General features: G+C 38.6%; 1 long non-coding RNA gene and 1 pseudogene across 2 annotated transcripts in view; both read left to right on the top strand.

The window, feature by feature from the left end:
* Positions 1–18,119, top strand: part of LOC143680618 (uncharacterized) — a 275,278-nt gene that overhangs the window by 9,903 nt on the left and 247,256 nt on the right. For both annotated transcript variants that reach the window (XR_013174088.1, XR_013174087.1), the window contains exon 3: positions 3,610–3,689. This is a non-coding gene — a long non-coding RNA (uncharacterized LOC143680618). The remainder of the gene's footprint in view (positions 1–3,609; positions 3,690–18,119) is intronic.
* Positions 1,458–2,554, top strand: LOC143678919 (WD repeat domain phosphoinositide-interacting protein 3 pseudogene; annotated as a pseudogene).

Here is an 18,119-nt window from a genome sequence, read left to right as displayed (position 1 = left end):
CTGGCTCCAGACCTTAGCATGCATGGTTCTGTCCTTGAAGTAATTTTTCCTTCAATCTGTCCCTTTTCTCCATTTTAGTAGAGGCTGGCAGAGGTTCTGGTCATATAGATCTCACAAGAAACTTTCTGGTTTGGCATGCAGCACACGGGGGTCAACTCCATCAGACAAATGAACTTTCCACAAATCCTTTCTGGATAGCTCCATCTCCAACCCTCACTTGTCTTGTAATGTCTGACTGCTTCCATATTTGGTTAAATCCTCATGTGGGTCACTAGCCTCTGGGGTCTCAATTTCTGGAAGCACAGAATTTTCTAGACCATTAATTTCTACTTTCTTTGTACCTAAGAGTTCAGTTTTCAGCTTATCCCTTTCCTGTTGCACTTTACTATAAGCCATAAGAAAAAAACAGGCTGCATTTTCCACATTTAGTTTGGAAATTTCCTCAGCTGGATATCTGAGCTTGTCACATTCAAATTCTACCTTCTGTCTAACACCAGGACACAATTTTGTGAAATTTTCTGCAACTTTGAAACAAGGATTGCCTTCCTTCCAACTTGCAATAGCACATACATTATTTTTGTCTAAGGTCTCATCAGAAGCACCTTTAGCATCCTTATTTCTGCCAATAGTTTCTTCAAAGCAATTCGGGCCTTTCCTATTCATCTCCTCACAATTCTTCCAGAATCTTTTCCTATCCATGTAAAAAGCTATTCTAACATGTTCGATATTTGCAAACTGCAGCACACAACTCCTGATACCAAAATCTGTTTTGGTTTGCTAATGCTGCCAGAATGAAATATACCAGAAATGTGTTTGCTTTTACAAAGGTAAAAGTACAAGTTTACAGTGCCAAGACCATGAAAATGTCCAAAGTAAGGCACAAACAAGAGGATAACATCTTGGAGGAAAGGCAGCATCCAGGTTTCTCTGTCACATGGGAAGGCACATGGTGATGTGAGTAGGTCCTTGCTCCTGATTCATTGCTTTCAGCTTCTGATTCCAGCGGCTTTCACTCCAAGCATCTGTGCATCCTCACTTAGCTTCTCTGGGGAAAATTCTGGACTTCATCTCTTGGCTTAACCTCTTCAGACATCTGTGTCTTGGTTTCATTTCTCTACTCTCCATGTCATTTCTTTGAGCATCTCCAAATGTCTGTGTCTGCTTTCTGTGTTGGATTTCTTTTAAGGACTAGAGTAAACTAATTAAGACCCACCTTGAATGGGTGGGGCCACATTTCCATCTAATCAAAAGGTCCCACCCACAATTGGGTGGGTTGCATCTCTATGGAAACAATCTAATCAAAAGGCCCTACCCAAACAATAGGTCTGCCCCCACAAGTTTGGATTAGGATTAAATGAACATGGCTTTTCTGGGGTACATAGCAGTTTCAAACCAGCACTGGAAGAGAGAATACTCAAAGAAATAATGACCAACGCTTCCGGAATTGAACAGTAGGTATGAACATTCATATTCAAGATTCCCAACAAATCCCAAACAGGGTAAGCATGAAGAGGAACCATGGCCAGCCACGTAGTCAAAATGTTGAATGCCAAGGACAAGGAGAGGATTCTGAAAGCTGCAAGAAAAAAGCAACCTATATGTAAAAGGAGTTTCAATAAGGTTAAGAGGCAATTTCTTATCAGAAATCACAGAGGTAAGAAGGCAGCAGGATTATATATTTAAAATGCTGAACATAAACAATTGCCAATCATGGATTTTATATCTGGCGAGTCTTCTTAAAAATGAGGGAGAGGAGGTAGCTCCAGCATGGGTCCAAAGGGACCCAACCTTCTGGCCTCTCCCTAGCCGCCTGCAGCGCTCAGTGACGAGTGGACAACGTTCACCAGGAACCTCCTGCCAGGAAGACTGTTATTGAAATAGAGTTTCTAAAGAAGTCATAACAGTCAAATTGCAGCAGATAGATTTGTAGTGGTCTTGAACTCCATATTAAGGTGTTCATGTTCAAGCACAATCCCCATCACCTGCAAGTCTTTGAGACCTGCTGTCTCAAAGGTCTTTGTGTTTTGTGTCCAAATAGGAGCAACTCCCTCCTGGCCTTCCTGGGCACACATGTGGGCCACGTGCAACTTGTGGGCCTGGCCAGCACTGAAAAGCCCCTGCCTCTGAAAAGGGGACCCCTGTAAGAATATTTGATACTTCATCAGGGCATTTAATCCAGGAACTACAGAGAAAATCTCAAGCAGTGAACATTTATTGCATCAACTTCAACCAGGACGCCTCGCTCATCTCATTTCCAGCGACCACCACACTGTGCACATCTTCGGCGCTGAGGACCCAAAAAGAAACAAGCAACCCAGTTTGGCATTAGCCAGTTTCTTTCCAAAGTACTTCAGTTCCTCCAAATGGAGGTTTTCCAAATTTCAGGTTCCCTCAGCCTCTCCCTGCATTTGTGCCTTTGGAACAGGGCCAAGTGCCATCATTAAGATTTGCGCAGATGGCAGCTACTACAGATTCCTGTTCAATCCCAAGGGGGGAGGGGTGCACACCGGACGTCCACGCCCATTTCCTAGAAATGACCGGAGACAAGCTGTGACTCTCAGGGGTGTGTGCGACCGACGCCTTTTGGCTGCCTCGCTGCGTGGGCCCCCCAACCCCAAGGTGGTGCCGGCAGCTTATGGGCCTCGTTGGCAACAGGCTCAGGGACTGCCTGGGTGGCCCTTGGTCTTGAAGTCATAAGGGGTTGTTGCTTCAGGAACAAGCCCCCAACCCCCCCCCCCCCCGCCCCGTATTAAAGAGAATAAGCGCCCAGGCACGACAGAAGGGCAGGCAGAGGTTAGCTCAGACACTGCCGCCTTCTCCACATCGACCCTGGAAACTCCGCACAACTTAGAGGCCCGGCTGAGAAAGGCCGAGCACGCTGACGTTCATCTGCGGCAACAGATTTTTTTACTGGTATGTGATAGGGAAATGAGCAGATGTGTAAATGTCAGTTCTTACAGTGTAACAAGATTTTCGATAGATCAATACCAGCAGCAGCCTTAGAAGAGGAGGGAGGGATAACTCTCCATCTGTAACGAATTAAAATGACACAGCTGTCTTAGGAAAAAAGTCTGTCCATTTCCCTCTGTGAGCCTCGCGGTCTCCTGGGTGCCCCCGGCGTCTGCCACGTGCGCCATTCTGCGGGTGCCGGTCTCTCTGCCCGCACCTGTAGGCTCCCCACTCCGACCTCCCGGGGCAACGAGGAGAGTGCTGAATTGCCCGTTCAAACTAAGGTTCTCTGTTGTCTGTAAGGAACAAAGTAACGCACAGACTTTTAAAATGTCATTTAAGTCAGAGCAAAGGAGGGAAACATCCTACATCCCTCAGCAGAGCGGTCGGCATCCAAGTGCTTTTCTGTCTCCTCTGTGCAGATGCCTTAGTCAGCCTGTCACTTCCACCCAGGTTCCCCACCATCATTTTCTCCCCCAGGGTTGATGAGAAGACCTGCACACTAATATTCTGGGAATGAGAGGCACATGACACTTAAAAAAAATTTTTTTCGTAACTAAAATAGGTTATGGGCTCTATATTGTTAGTACTATCTGAGGAATATATTCGATTTTTTTAAATTCCCTTTAAAGAGACTTAACTTTATGCTTTTGATTTCAGGTTGCAAGCATTTAAAATCTGCAGAGCAGCAAGTTTACAGTTGTGCTGGTTCCTTTGCTGCCATGTAATCAACTAACTTTGTATGTGGATTTTGTTTAAAGTATGCATGTTACTTTTATGTGCATTTAATTATGAAATTTAACTTAACACAATTACACAATTACAATGTGTAATGTTTCTTTTAAATAAAAGTGACTAATTTTGTTGTATGCTTAAAAAAAAAAATTGAAAGAGAGATTAAGGCATGCCCAGACAGACGAAAGCTGAAGGAGTTCATCAGCACTAGTCCTGCTTTCCAAGAAAATGCTAAAGGGAGTGTTTCACACTGAAAGGAAAGAACAGTAGACAATGAGTTGAAGTGATGTAAAGAAATAAAGACCTCTGGGAAAGGTAACCATATGGGTAATTATAAGTATCAGTATAATTGTATTGTATTTTTTGGTATGTTAACTCCACTTGTAGGCTATAAATGCAATGACATAAAGAGTAATAATGAATCTATGGTTTTGGATGTATAATGTATAAAGATAATTTGTAACAAGTACCACAAAAAGGTGAGGGAATAAATGGGTGTAGAAATAGTGTATGTTACTGAAGCCAAGTTGTTATCAAATCAAAGATGATTCTTACAGATTTAGGATGTTAAATTTAAGCCCCATGGTAATGACAAAAAAAAATATGAAAAATATATACTGAAAAAAATGAGAAGGGCCTCAAAATAGTGCAATAAAAAAATCAAATGAATTTTTAAGTAGGTGTTATTGGAAGAATTGAGGGGCAAAAAAAGAATAAGACTTACAAAGATCAACTAGCAAAAGGGCAGAAGAAAGTCCTTCATTGAGAGCAGCTATTTGAATGTAAATGGATTAAATTCTCCAATCAAAAGGCAGAGATCTGCAGAATGGACAAAAATGCAGGGCCATACTATATCCTGTTAACAAGAGATTACCTTAAATACAAAGACATAAGTTGGTTGAAAGTGAATGGATAGAAAAAAATATACTAGGCAAATCATAACCAAAAGAGAGCTGGAATATCAATACTGATAAAAGATGAAATAGATTTTGAGTCAATATGTGTTACAGGAGACAAAGAAGGTCAACATTTACTGATAAAAGGGTCAATTAAACACAAAAACATAATTATAAATATATGTGTACCTAACAGTAGAGATTCAAAATACTGAAGCAAGTATTGACAGATTTGAAGGGAAAAACAGATGCATCTACATTAATAGTAGGAAACTTCAATATACTGCTTTCAATAATGGATATAATATCTAGGCACAAGATCAGTAAGGAAATTGAAGACTTGAATGATACTATAAATCACTTAGCTATAACAGACATACATAGGATACTTCTCCCAATAGCAGGAGAATACACATTTTTCTCTAGTGTGCATAGAACATTGTCCAAGAGAGACCATATGTTAGATCACAAAACAGGAATGAAGTTCTGGTGCATGCAACAACATGGAAGAAACTTGACGACATCATGCTGAGCGAAATAAGAAAGACACAAAATGACAAATATATATGCTCTCAATGATATGAAATAATTAGAATCAGCAAATTCACAGACTCAGACTACAATAGAGGCCATCAGGGGTTGGGGTTGGGGGGGTGGGGAATGGAGACAATGCTTAATCGATTCAAAGCTTTTGTTTGGGGTGATGAATGAGTTTTGGTAATGGATAGTGATGATGGGAGCGCAACATTGTGAGTATAATTAGAACCATAGAATCATATATTTGAATGTGGTTAAAAGGGGAAATTTTAGGTTGTATATATGTTACTAGAATAAAAATTAGAAAAGACGATAAATACATTAGGGTTCATTGTACAACACAAGCAATGAACCCTAATGTAAACTGTGACTATACTAGCATAATTATAACAATATTGTTTCATCAATTGTAACAAAGTAGTACACTAGTGCAAGGAGTTAATAATAGGGAAAATTGCATATGTGTGTGAGGGGTTTTCTGTAAACCAATAATTTCTCTAATAACATTTAAAAAAATGCTTCAACGAACATCCTCAGGTTTGTTCTGTTATAAATTTGTAGAGGAATTCACTTGGAATATATACTCAAGAGCAGAACTGTATGTCATAGGGTATGCAAATACTTAATTTGCCTAAAAAAATGCCAAAATGGCTACACAATTCTACACTCCCATCAGCAGTGCCTAAAGATAGCTAAATCTGCATACTCACTTATGTTGGGAATTACCCATCTTTCTAACTCTTGCCAATCCAATACATATAAACTGATACCTCTTTGCTGTTTTTATCTGCATTTCTCTGATTGCCAATGACTCGAACTTCTCTTCATATGCTCATCATTTTTTTTTTCAGTTTCTTCTTTTTTTTTTAAACCCCTTTAGCCTGCTTTTTAAATCTTTAGCCTTCTTCTTTCCACTGGGGTTGATACGCTTTGCTGGAGTTCTTTAAATAGTCTATATAGTAATCCTTAGGTAGGTTTAAACATTACAAATACGTTTTCCCATTCTTTCTTCTAACTGAAAGGCAAACTCAGCAGGAACAAGGCTGGACGAGGAGTTCAGGCAGTCTTTATTTCAGGGAGAAATAGAGCCTCCAGGGCAGTGTTTCAAGAGAGAAATGTCAGTGCCAAGGTGGCAGGGGATAGGGTTTTTATGGCTTGAGGTTGGGGTGGGGGTTAGGGGCAAGGGTTACGTAAGTTTCTATTGTCTAGCTTTCAGAATTAAGGGGTTTAAGTTAGAAGTTGGCAGTGCTTTACTAGTAAAGTTAAAATTTAAGTGCTGCCTGAAGCATGCAGGGTTGTAATTGTCTCTGCTGGAGGGTGGAGGTTGAGTAATGAGGGCTACTATAAGAGCGCAGTTGCTAGAGATTGAAAAGGTACAGGCTAGGGTGGGAGAGCTGTTTGAAATATTTGCCAGAGGTAGGTCACATCATGGGGAAATGGGATCCTGCTCTCCAGGCTTAACACTAACATCTTTACAGCAATCCCTACACTTGTTAAAATTTGATTTATCAAGTTTGCTTTACAGTTCAGACTTTTATTTTATTTTGTTTAGGAGTGCTTCCCTGACCCTAGGATATGAAGATATTCTGCAAATTCCATTACCTTTCACATTTAGATCCCTGATCCATCTATAGTGTGGCATTTGTGGGGATCCAGTTTTAACTTTCCCCTTCTAGTGGGACAATTCCCCCCAAATTATCCTTTTAACAATCCCCCCCACGTAGGAGATAGGATTAACATAAGACCTGCCGAACTACTTGGGAGTAGATGGCATTAGGGTAGTGGTGGCAGTAAGCTGCTTTATGTTATCTGATTTATGTAAGACAGTTTAGGAGGAAGAGAATGTTTGTTTACCCCAAATGGTTATTTTAAGTACGAAGGAAGAACACTGAAAGATAAGAACTTTATTCCCTCAGGAAATGCATCCATGCCTATTGTCATCCTGTGGTATATAACCAGGATCTGGTTAAGAATAAAATTGTCTGAAGTCTGTCTGAAGTAAACTCAAGCTTCAGACCCCCTGAGCCCGTCTGTGTCTTTCTTTCTCTCCTTCCTTTCTTTCTTTCTCATCATTCCTTAATATCCTTCAAGCTCCGTTTCAATAGGAAGCAACACCCCCACAATTGATTTGTGGGAAAATTTGGTTTTGGGGATATTAACACCGGCAATTCTGCAGAGGAGGGAGATTGGAAGTAGGATAGGTAAGAGGTATTGCTATAATCCAGACAGAAATAAGAAGCCTCTGGGGTGGAGAAAATATCACATTTGAGAGATATTTCTGGGGTCACAGATATGGGATAGAGGAGAGAGGAGTGAGGGGCAACTTCAGTTTTGAACACAGAAAACTTTTGGATTAGAGATGCTGTTAGTGAAACAAGGATAGAATGGAAACAAGTTTTGAAGGGGAAAAGATGAATACAGTTGTCAATGTGTTGAGGTTAAAGTGTCTACAGACATGTTTTGTTTGGGCCTCATGTTATTTAAAGACGTATGTGTAATTCAACGCAATCATTTAATACTGAGAGATTTAAAACACACTCACACACAAGTACACACTCACAAATCTATATCCAAACTCTTTGGAAAAGCCAGAAGCACTGCAACACTAAGACTCCATTTCTGCCTGGCTTCAAATGAATGGAGCCAGTGAGCTGCTCCCATCATTTAAGGTAGCGTGCATTCCCCAGATCTTCACAGTCTGTACTGGATCTCCAGCTCTGTTAGATATGTGGGTTTGTGATCCTGCCAGACAGAGCATGGTAAGGAAGTAAAGAAAACAAAGATTTCTGCCACAAACAGACCTGACTTGAGCCCTGGTTCAGTCAGCCATTTACTTAACTGTTCTAAACCTCCATCTTCTCATCTGCAAAATGAGTTGAATAAATAGTACCAGCCTTAGAAGGTTTCTAAGACAGTTTAATGAGAGAATACATATAAAGTGAATAGTAATTGTTAGTAATGTTAGCTAGAAGAAAGTCCAATTAAAAATTGGAAATACAATTAGAGAGCTGTGGAGAGAATCAGAACTGTGGACAACAGATTGCAATAAGTATATAGTTCTGTCCTAGACTTTATGACTTTCTTGATGACTGGAATGTCAGAACCCCTCTCATCTACATCCCATCTCTACGTCTCTGAATCCCTAACAGCAGACACACAGAAAAATCTAAATAAATGCTTGCTTAAGAAAGGAAGGGAGGGAGGAAGGATGAAAAAATCGGGTGAGGGGAAACAGGCATTTCCTTTTATTTGTAAATAGAAGAAAATGTAAGTTATCAACTTATATCTGTTCCTGCCTACTCATCCCCATCCCCTAACCAATAAAAATGCTAGCTAAGGCATATGCTTACATTCTATACTTCCAGTTCTAAAGAAAAAAATTCAGCAAGACATACACTTAGTCATGTTGACTGCAAAATAAATTTCTAAGGCTCCCTGAATAAGATTCTATTTGGGCAATATTTAATGGACATGTTTATTATATGTGAATAATAATTCCAACAGAAACCAGCAAAAATATAAAAAGATATAACAACTCTGATTTAGTGCAGGGAGCTTCAAAGAGAGTATTGGTTTATCTTCTTCTGTTGCAGAAAAATCAAAGGTAGTTAAACCTCTGAATTCTCCATACAATTAAATTAAACTCTAAACACATTTTGCACATGCTTCTCCTAAATACATTTTCTAATATTAAATTCATTACTTTCATCCACCTGGTATTGATCCTTTTTCTTGAAAGATGTGTCAAAATTAAAGTTTTAATTCTTCCCAATGTCCTAAAACCTAAGTACCAGGTTATGCTTGGCTTCCAGTTAAATTTCCTGATCTCCCTCCCTTTCTGTAGCTGAAGAAAATAATTATATTAAGTTTGAGAATGCGGTTTCATCTTAAAAAATTCTAGGTTGAATTAAATTACTAAAACTTTTGGTTAAAATGACGGTTTAGAATGTCAAAAATCTGGAAGTTAGAGTATAAACTGTCTGACAACAACAATGAGGTCATCTCCTATAAATAAACCTTGCCAACTGATTCCAAAGATATACTTCCATACTACAAAACCTGTAGGGAAGGTTTTTCAAAGCAATTATTTGGCTGAAAATCCCTGATTCTTCTTGGAAAGAAATCAGCACCAGAAAAGAGTGTAAAGGGTGGTTGGCAGTGAAAGGAGCACTATGAAAAGTATTCTATTGTCATATGAAGGAATATGTATCTGGCTCAAAGTCACCTATCATTAAGTGTATATGTATTTGAAGTCTACTTGTTTTACACTGTCTTAACAGAAAGATCATTCTCGCCCTTATTCCCAAGAAATTAGACTGAAAGTCATGTAGAAATAGAAGGGGACCTTGTAGGTCATCCAGTCTACTCTGTTCATTTTCCAATGAGGAAACTAAGGGTCAGAAAGTTGACTGCCCATGGTGACCAGATCACGTGCTCCTTATAAGTCTTCTTGCCTCTACCCACCGGCATCAAACACCAAGCATATATTATTCAATAAACGGATTCTGAATTTGTATTTGAGAACAAAGAATGGGAAGGGTCATTTTTACTGTGTTGTGCTTCTGGAGGAAGGTTGTCAAAACAAATATTTGTAAATAAAGCAAAAAGATGATGCAGAATGTGTCACTGAAAAACATCTTTAAAAATTTTTTTTATTGTGGGAATTTAAAAAATTGCACAAAGAGAGGATATAATGAACTTCTGTGTAGCTATGACCCACTTTAAACAACCGTCAACATTTTGATATTTTTGTTACATATGCATTTCTCTGTTTACTTTTTCTTTTCATTTGGCTGGAATATTTTTAAAGCAAAACCAAGACATCATATCATTTCACTTGCAAATATCTCTAAGAAATGAGGGTTTTTATAACCATAACTAAAATGACACTACCATACCCCGTAAAATTGATGATAAATCCTTGCAGTCCAGGAGAAACTTAATTTTAGGAGAGATCAAGTTCTCGAGTGATATTTTTAAATAAGTGTATTGATTCAAAAGAAGAGAATTCCAAAATTGAAAATTGCAGCCTCATTTTTTTCTTGTATTAGTCTGCAAATTTTGGGTACTCAGATTCCAGAAGAGGATAAAAATAGGCCATGAATCAAAACCATTAATCATATCCTGTTATTTTTAGTTATATGTTTCTTCCTGATTTTTTAATTCAACATCAGTTTAGTAGATTTAACCATACTTTTTTTCAAGGGATATATTTGAGATCATGGAAAATTTTTACCAAAAGAAAAATTTACAGCTAAAATAGAATGGTTGTCAAAATTTGTTCCGTGGCCTGGGTTGATGTGCCTACTTAGTCACTTGGAAAGCCTTGTGTTAATGGCCTGTCCAACTATCTGCTACCTAAAGAAGAACAAAATACCCTCAAAAAACTCACACCTAGAAATGTAAAAATCACAAGTAATAAATAACTATTGAGTGACATTACCTCCTATCATAAAAACAGACCAAAATAACAGGAATTTTGAGATAGTTTTTAAAACATTAATCTCAGGATAAACTTAGAGTCAAAATAAAGTACCAGTGTTTTATTTTTATATACTTTCCATATACAGCAGATGTTCAACAATATGTGTTGATTGGAGCCAAAGTTTCCAGCATAGCAACTATTAAATTTCTGATTCTGTAAAATGCAATAGGTACATATTATTCTGCATCTTGAAACTGAGTAGGAGAAAAGCTTTTTCTTATGTATGCCCTTTCTCTACACTCAGTGCATTTTCTGCTGCCCCAGATCTGTATATTTGGATTCAGGATTTATGCTTAACTTGGATTTTGTGTGGGTGAAGACATCCAGATCCCTACTCCAACCCAACTTCCAGAGGAGCCAAAGGATTGCCCACGAGGTGAATGGTAACAAAGGTATTTTCTAGATCTTGGTGGAAAGGCAATTATCAGTGATTTCTTTTTACATGTCACTTACATGTAAAAAGTAGCTGATCTTACGATGGAGAGCCTCGTTAGTAAGGAGGTCATACCTCTTCAGCTAATTCTAGTACATCTTTCCTGGCCTGGAATTCACCAGAGCTAAGTAGAGTTTACATTATTATGTAGGCTTCTAATTACATACACATGTACATAAACACATTCTATCAGCCCACATATTTTTGTACCAGCACACCTTCACTCCCAGCAACAGTACTGTGAATAAAATCACCTCTCTCCACTCTTGTCTATGAAGCCTCAGGCTGTATTTTGCAGAAGGGATGAAATGGACAAATAAATTTATATTACCCAGAATAAAAAGCAAGCAAACAAAGAAACCTGACTAACCTTGACTCAATTTTCCTTGTTAGTTATGTTTATTCTTTTCCTAATCATCTTTGCGAATAAGGACAGCGCCTTCAATATTTTTTGTTCCCTCAGAACAGTGCATCAAAAGAAGAGATTTTTTTAAAGCATAGTTTCCTAGGACCACCCCAGATTTTTATCAGAAATTCCAGAGTGGGACTCAAGATTCTGCAATCTTAAGAGCTCCTTTTTTCGTGGTTAGAACTACCAGGGAGTGAGAATCTACTGCCTAGGGTATCCAGACCAGCATTTCATACATAATAGTTTTATATAATGTTTGATGAATGAGTCAAAACTATGGAAATTGGCAATAACATGAACTCTGGCCACACCCATATCTATGGGCCCCAATCTTGCATCATCTGACCTAGATAGAGATGTCTCAACTCTGATGCCTCACCCCATTCTACCTGAGCATCCAGGGTCAATCCTACTCAGCTGAGAAATGGTGATGAGAAAACTTGGCCTTATTTAGCTCTTCACTTGTAAAGTAAGGAGACTGAAATCATAAACCCCAGTCCCATAGGAAGGTACTAGCTTTAAATATAATAGCTAATGATTGGGTACTTACTACATACCTGGTATATTTACATATGAGGCACAATACAGGATATAAAATGATTATGAGTATGATATCAGCCCTTGACTACTTTACATTCAAACTTGTAAAGACAAAAGGATGTGTCACATCCTGTGCTGGAAACTTTGTTGACATCATCTTGCGCCTTCTTTAGAGCAGCTCTATAAAGTGGGAAAGTACTATCTCTATCTTTTCAGAAAGGTTAAATTCCAGCTATATATTGGCAGAATTTGGATATGAACTTCCCTTCTTTCTGACTCCAGAACCCAAAAGATTGTTGCTAAATTACTACACCTATTGCAATAGAGGTTACTATGCTCTTCTGCTTAAGAAGTATGAAATAGGCATTTACTTTGTACTGTCCTTGGCATAGGCTGCTGATCAGACGTGGTCTCTGTGTTCATATGGCTGCTACTTTAATCGGAAAGGCAGACATTTAATAGTAAGTGCAATGTATATTATGAAGGATGTTCTACTTTGCTAGCTTCCAGAATGCAATATACCAGAAACAGAGTGGATTTTAAAAAGGGGAATTTAATAAATTTAATGAATTGCAAGTTTACAGTTGTAAAGCCATGAAAATGTCCAAATTAAAGCAAGGATATAGAAATGTCCAATCTAAGGCATCCAGGGAAAGACACCTTGGTTCAAGAAGGCTGATGACATTCAGGGTTTCTCTCTGAACTGGAAAGGCACATGGGTAACATAGTGATGTCTGCTAGCTTTCTCTCCAGGCTACTTGTTTCATGACGCTCCACCAGGGGTGTTTTCCTTCTTCATCTCCAAAGGTCTCTGGCTGCGTGGGCTCTGGTGGTTCTCATGGGTCTCTTCCATTTTCCAAAAGTTTCCTCTTTTAAAGGATTCCAGCAAACTAATCAAGACCCACCTGTAATGCGTGAGGTCACCTCTCCCTCTAATCAAAGGTTAATACCCACAACTGGGCGAGTCATATCTCCATAGAATTTTCAACCTACAGAACTAAATAGGGATTAAAAGAACTGGCTGCCTCCACAAAATAGACCAGGGTTAAAACGTGGCTTTTCTAGGGTACATAATCCTTTCAAACTAGCACAAAGGCGAATGACAGGATATTACAGGATCCTGTAACCAGGAATTTATCTTGGTCTAAGGATTCAGCAAGAAGCTGAATCATTCTAAACCCAGCAACTCCACCTCCTAGCTGCATGAATTTGGGGAAATTACAGTTTGTCTTCTGCAAAATAAGGATAACAATAGCTATTGTAGGTTTTGTGAGGGTTAAGTGATACAATCCATATAAAGCATAGAACCTGACAAAAAGTAAGCACTCAATAATTGCTAATTAGTAACGCATTCAAAGTTATGATCAATCCTGAAAAACATGTAAGAATATGCAAAAGAGCAGTACAGACAGAGGAAATAGCATGGGCAAGGTCCCAAGGCAGAGGAAGACAGAGTCACATAACTTAACTTGGTGAAAGGACCAGTCCTGCCTGGCTGAAAAACGTAGAGAGAGAACTCTGCCGGAAGAAGCTGAAGAAAGGTGGGGGAGGACCAGATGAAGCCTTCTGGCAAAGATTTTTGTCTTTATTCAAAGGCAATTGAAGCAATTAAAATTATTTAAGGAAAGGAAGAAACCTAATCAAATTTGAATTTTAAAAGATTACAGCAAGGGAGGGTAAAGGGGAAATTCTGTTTTCACTTCCTTATTGCTGTGTGCGTGCGTGTGTGTATTTATTTCAATTACCTCGCCCGATTTTTGTAATTAAAAAAATAAAATTAGCAATAGGCATGTTTATCACCTTGATTGTGCTGATGGTTCTGTGAGTGTATACATAAGTCAAAATTTAACAACTTGACTCAATAAAACTGCTAAGCATAATAAAATTATAAGAAAAAAAGTCACTCTAATAAAGTCAAAGGTAAAGACAGGGAGACAAATTAGCAGCTACTGCAATAGTTGACTTAGGTGGCTTGAATTAGGATGGTGGCAACCGGATTTGAGAAAATAAGGACTCAGTGATTGGGTTTAGAGAATGTTCAGAATAAAGGCAAGGAAGGAGTCTGAGGCATCTTCTGGATTTCTGGGTAGATTATGATATCGCACATTGAGTTCCCTGCAGAACAAACAGAAAGTAATGTGCAGGACTTAAGTAAGATGTGCTTTGGATGGGGATCAACACCAGCAGAAGAGTTTGCCAGAATCGACTTTCTGTTTTCTGGCCATGCCGTGAGAAAGTATTTAAGGACATAGCACAGCTTAGAGTAAGCAGGCTGAAGATTTATTGAGAATTCATTTGAGAGAATGTGCAGGCACTCTCGCATAGACAGAGGTGAGAGAGGCAAGGGGGAGGCCCCTGTAATGTTAGGACAATCTGCTTTATTGTTTAGTTTTACTTATTCCCCCTCCCTCTTCCTTGTTTGAGGACTCTTCCTCTTACCCGCCCCTTCTCTCCAGGGCAGTGCCTGGTGGTAGATATTGCATCTGGGTGGGTCGATCAGCTCTACCCTTCTCTGTAGATGGCTCACTCGGGGGTCGCTTGCATCTCCCACCCCGTGATTTTTATTGCTGTCTTCTCAGAGATAGCTTTCTCTTTGAGGCCTGACTGCTTCTGGGAATTTGCCTTTTGCTTGTCCAGCTACCATCTAATTCTAATCCTACTTCATAAGGGAGGGATATTAATCAGGGCTCTCTAGGGAAACAGAACTAGGAGAAGATATCTGTAAATATGACATTTTATAAAAGTGTCTCATACATCTGGGGAGATGCACAAGTTCAAATTCTGTAGGGCAGGCCATGAGCTGGCAACAATGATGAAGGTTTTGATGAATTTCCCAGGAGAGGTTGGTTGGCTGAAGTAGAGATGAAAGTCCTCTCTTGGTGAAGTAGAGACAAAAGTTCTCTCTTCTGACTGCTGAAATTGTTACCTCTCCCTTAAAAGTCTTCAACTGATCAGATCAAATGCAACTGACTGGATTCTCTCATCATGGAAGACACTCCCCTTAGTTGATCATAGATGTAATCAGCCATAGATGCAGTCAACTGAGTGATGATTTAAGTCCATGAAATGTCCTTGGAGTAATGGTTAAGCCAGTGCTTAACTGACCAGATAACTGGGCACTATCACCTGGCCAAGTTGACACATGACCCCAACCATTACAGGAGGGGATAGAGTCAGAATTAGTAAGATGGAGAGATTGATCAGTTTTGTTGTCCTAATGAAGGCTTCACCCAACCCTATGTGGAGTTTTGGAACTGAGCTGACCTTCAAAATAGTCCTCATATGAAGTCAAAGGGCCAGGTCTTTACACCCTCATGGTGATCAGTCATCGGATGGTGGCTACCTCTGGATGGAGATATAATCTTGGGCAAACCAGCTCTCTTTAGCTGGGGCAATTCCCTAAGAGGGCACATATCTGGGGATCATCTGCCAGCAGCACTCCCAGAAGCTGGTAGAATAAGTCATCCTTCCTGAAGAAGGATCTGGGAAACACACCCACAGTTGCTGTCCCTCTCACAGAGGCACAGGACACTTAGATTAATAACAATATAGTATAAAACAGCACAAGCACAGGCACCAACTTGGATGAAACGTGAAGACATTATGTTAACTGAAATAAGTCATACATCAAAGGACAAATATTGTATGATTTCACTGATCTGAATGAATGACAGTATGTAAACTCATAGACATAAAATATAAAATAAAAGTTAGCAGGATTTAAATGAGGCTAAAGAATGGGGAGTGGGTGCTTAATACATGCAGAATGTTCAGCTAGGTTGAACTTAAACGTTTGGAAATGGGCAGAGGTGATGGTAGCATGTTATTGTGAGAATAAATAACAGTGCTGAATGGCATGTGAAATGTGTTGGAAAGGGGAAGTTTAGAGTCATGTATGTCTCCAAAAGGAAAGTTGAAGGTTAAAGCAAGGGAATGTATATCACAGTGATTCTTGTGGTGGACAATGCCTGTGATTAATTGTACAAATATAAAAAAGGTCTTTCGTGAACTAGAAATAATGTATAACAGTGTTAGAAGGAGTTAATAATAGATGGGTTAACGGGGGAAAATGTAAACTATAGACTATAGTTAACAGTAATATTTTAATACTCTTTCATCAACAGTAACAAATGTAGAATACCAATACTGTGGATCAATAATGGGGAAGATAAGTGATATGGGAGGATTTGGGTCTCCGTTTTTCTTTTTATTTCTCTCCTGGAGTAATGAAAATGTTCTAAAATTGATTATGGGGTTATATGCACAAGTATGTGATGACACTGTGAGCCAGTGATTGTATACTTCAGATGGTTTATATGGTTGTATGGTATGTTGTGAATGTATCTTAATAAGGCTGCACTAAAAAAAAAAAACCCCAAAACTGGTATAGCATTGTTCATGAAATTGTAAATATGATGGTTTTTAAGGAATTTTAGAAGCCTTGCCTTTTGAAATCACACCATAGCAAGCACCCATAATTCCCCTGTTTCTTAAGATGCTAATGATGAAGTTTCTGCGGAAATAGACAATCTGAGGAAATTAGCTCTGCTTAATTCTCTCCATTCCCACTGCACAATTCAACACCCCCTGATTCATCCTTGGATTATCCTTGCAGCCTCCTAACACAGCTGCTCCTGTGCCCAAGCGAACTGTTCACTACATTTCAGCTATATGAATGCTTCCAACTCTGACCGTTGATATCTCCAGCAGCTAGCACAGTGACTGGTACATAGTATATGCTCAAAAACTATTATTGAAAGAAAAAATGACTAGGGAATCATATGTATTAAGTTACATTTCACATATGATATCAATAACATTCACAAACAGATTTATGATACGTGACATAACATTTACAGCGGGATTAATAAAATATAACTTACACTAAAATTAGGTAATGTACCAGTTTAAACCGATTCAAAGGCTCCAATTGCCTTCAGGCAAAGTCGGAAATAAAATTTATCAGGTTCTTTATAGTCTGGTCTCTGATTACCTCTGCAGTTTTGCTTTTTGTTTCTTCTTTAAATTTTTTAGTTTGAAATAATTTCAAACGTACAGAAAAGTTGGAAAAATAATACAAATCCCATACAGAGAACGCCAACATACCCCCCATTCAGCAATTTTAATATTCTGCCGCACTTGCTGTATCATTTTCTATCTGTCTATCTATCTATCTATCTATCTATCTATCTATCTATCTATCTATCTATCTATCTGTCTGTCTATCTATCTACCAATCTATCATCTACCTATCGTCTGTTTTCTGAACACTCGAGTATAGATCTATACATCACGCTCCTTGAACACTAATACTGTCATGTACATTTCCTAAGAGCAAGGATATTCACTGAGGTAACTGCCTTACATGCAGTTATCAAGTTCAAGAAATTTAACATTGCTGTAAAACCAACAGTCTGTATCCCATTTTTTCATACATCTCAATAATGTCCTTTTGGAAATTTTCTCCTCCCTTATTGGATTGTGTCCAGAATCACATATTGCATTTAATTTCATTGTCTTTTTAGTTGTTCTTTTTCTTTTCTTTTCTATTGTGGAAGCATCTATATAACATAAACCTTCCCATCTAAATAACTTCCAAGCAAACTACTTAATGTGATTAATCAAATTCATAATGTTGCAATTTATTCTAATTATTTCATACCAGTGAGATAATACAATAATTATCCTTTTTGTCTCTTCTTTAACTCAAGACAATGTCTTCAAGGTTCATTCATATTGTTGCAGAAATGAGAACTTCATTCTTTTTCATGGCTGAGTAATATTCCACTCTGTGTAGGCACCACATTTTGTTTACCCATTCATCTGTTGATGGGCACTTGGTTTCCTTCCATCTTTTGGCAACTATGCGTAATGCTGTTATGAATATCAGTGCACAGATATCTGATTGAGTCCGTGCTTTAATTCTTTTGGGAATTGCTGGATCATATGGTAATTCTATCTGAGTAATCACAAAACTGTCTTCCACAGCAGCTGTACCATTTTATATTCCCACCAATTTCTCCACACCCTCAACAATTGTTCTCTTTTTCTCTATAGTAGCCATTCTAATTTGTGTGAAATGGTATTTGATTGTGGCTTTGATTTTTCACTTCTTTAATGGTTAATGATGTTGAG

The sequence above is a fragment of the Tamandua tetradactyla genome, chromosome 4 (genome assembly GCF_023851605.1).
Source record: "Tamandua tetradactyla isolate mTamTet1 chromosome 4, mTamTet1.pri, whole genome shotgun sequence".
Lineage (NCBI taxonomy): Eukaryota > Metazoa > Chordata > Mammalia > Pilosa > Myrmecophagidae > Tamandua > Tamandua tetradactyla.
Note: the sequence above shows the minus strand (reverse complement) of the source record. Positions and strands in the feature narration are given on the sequence as shown.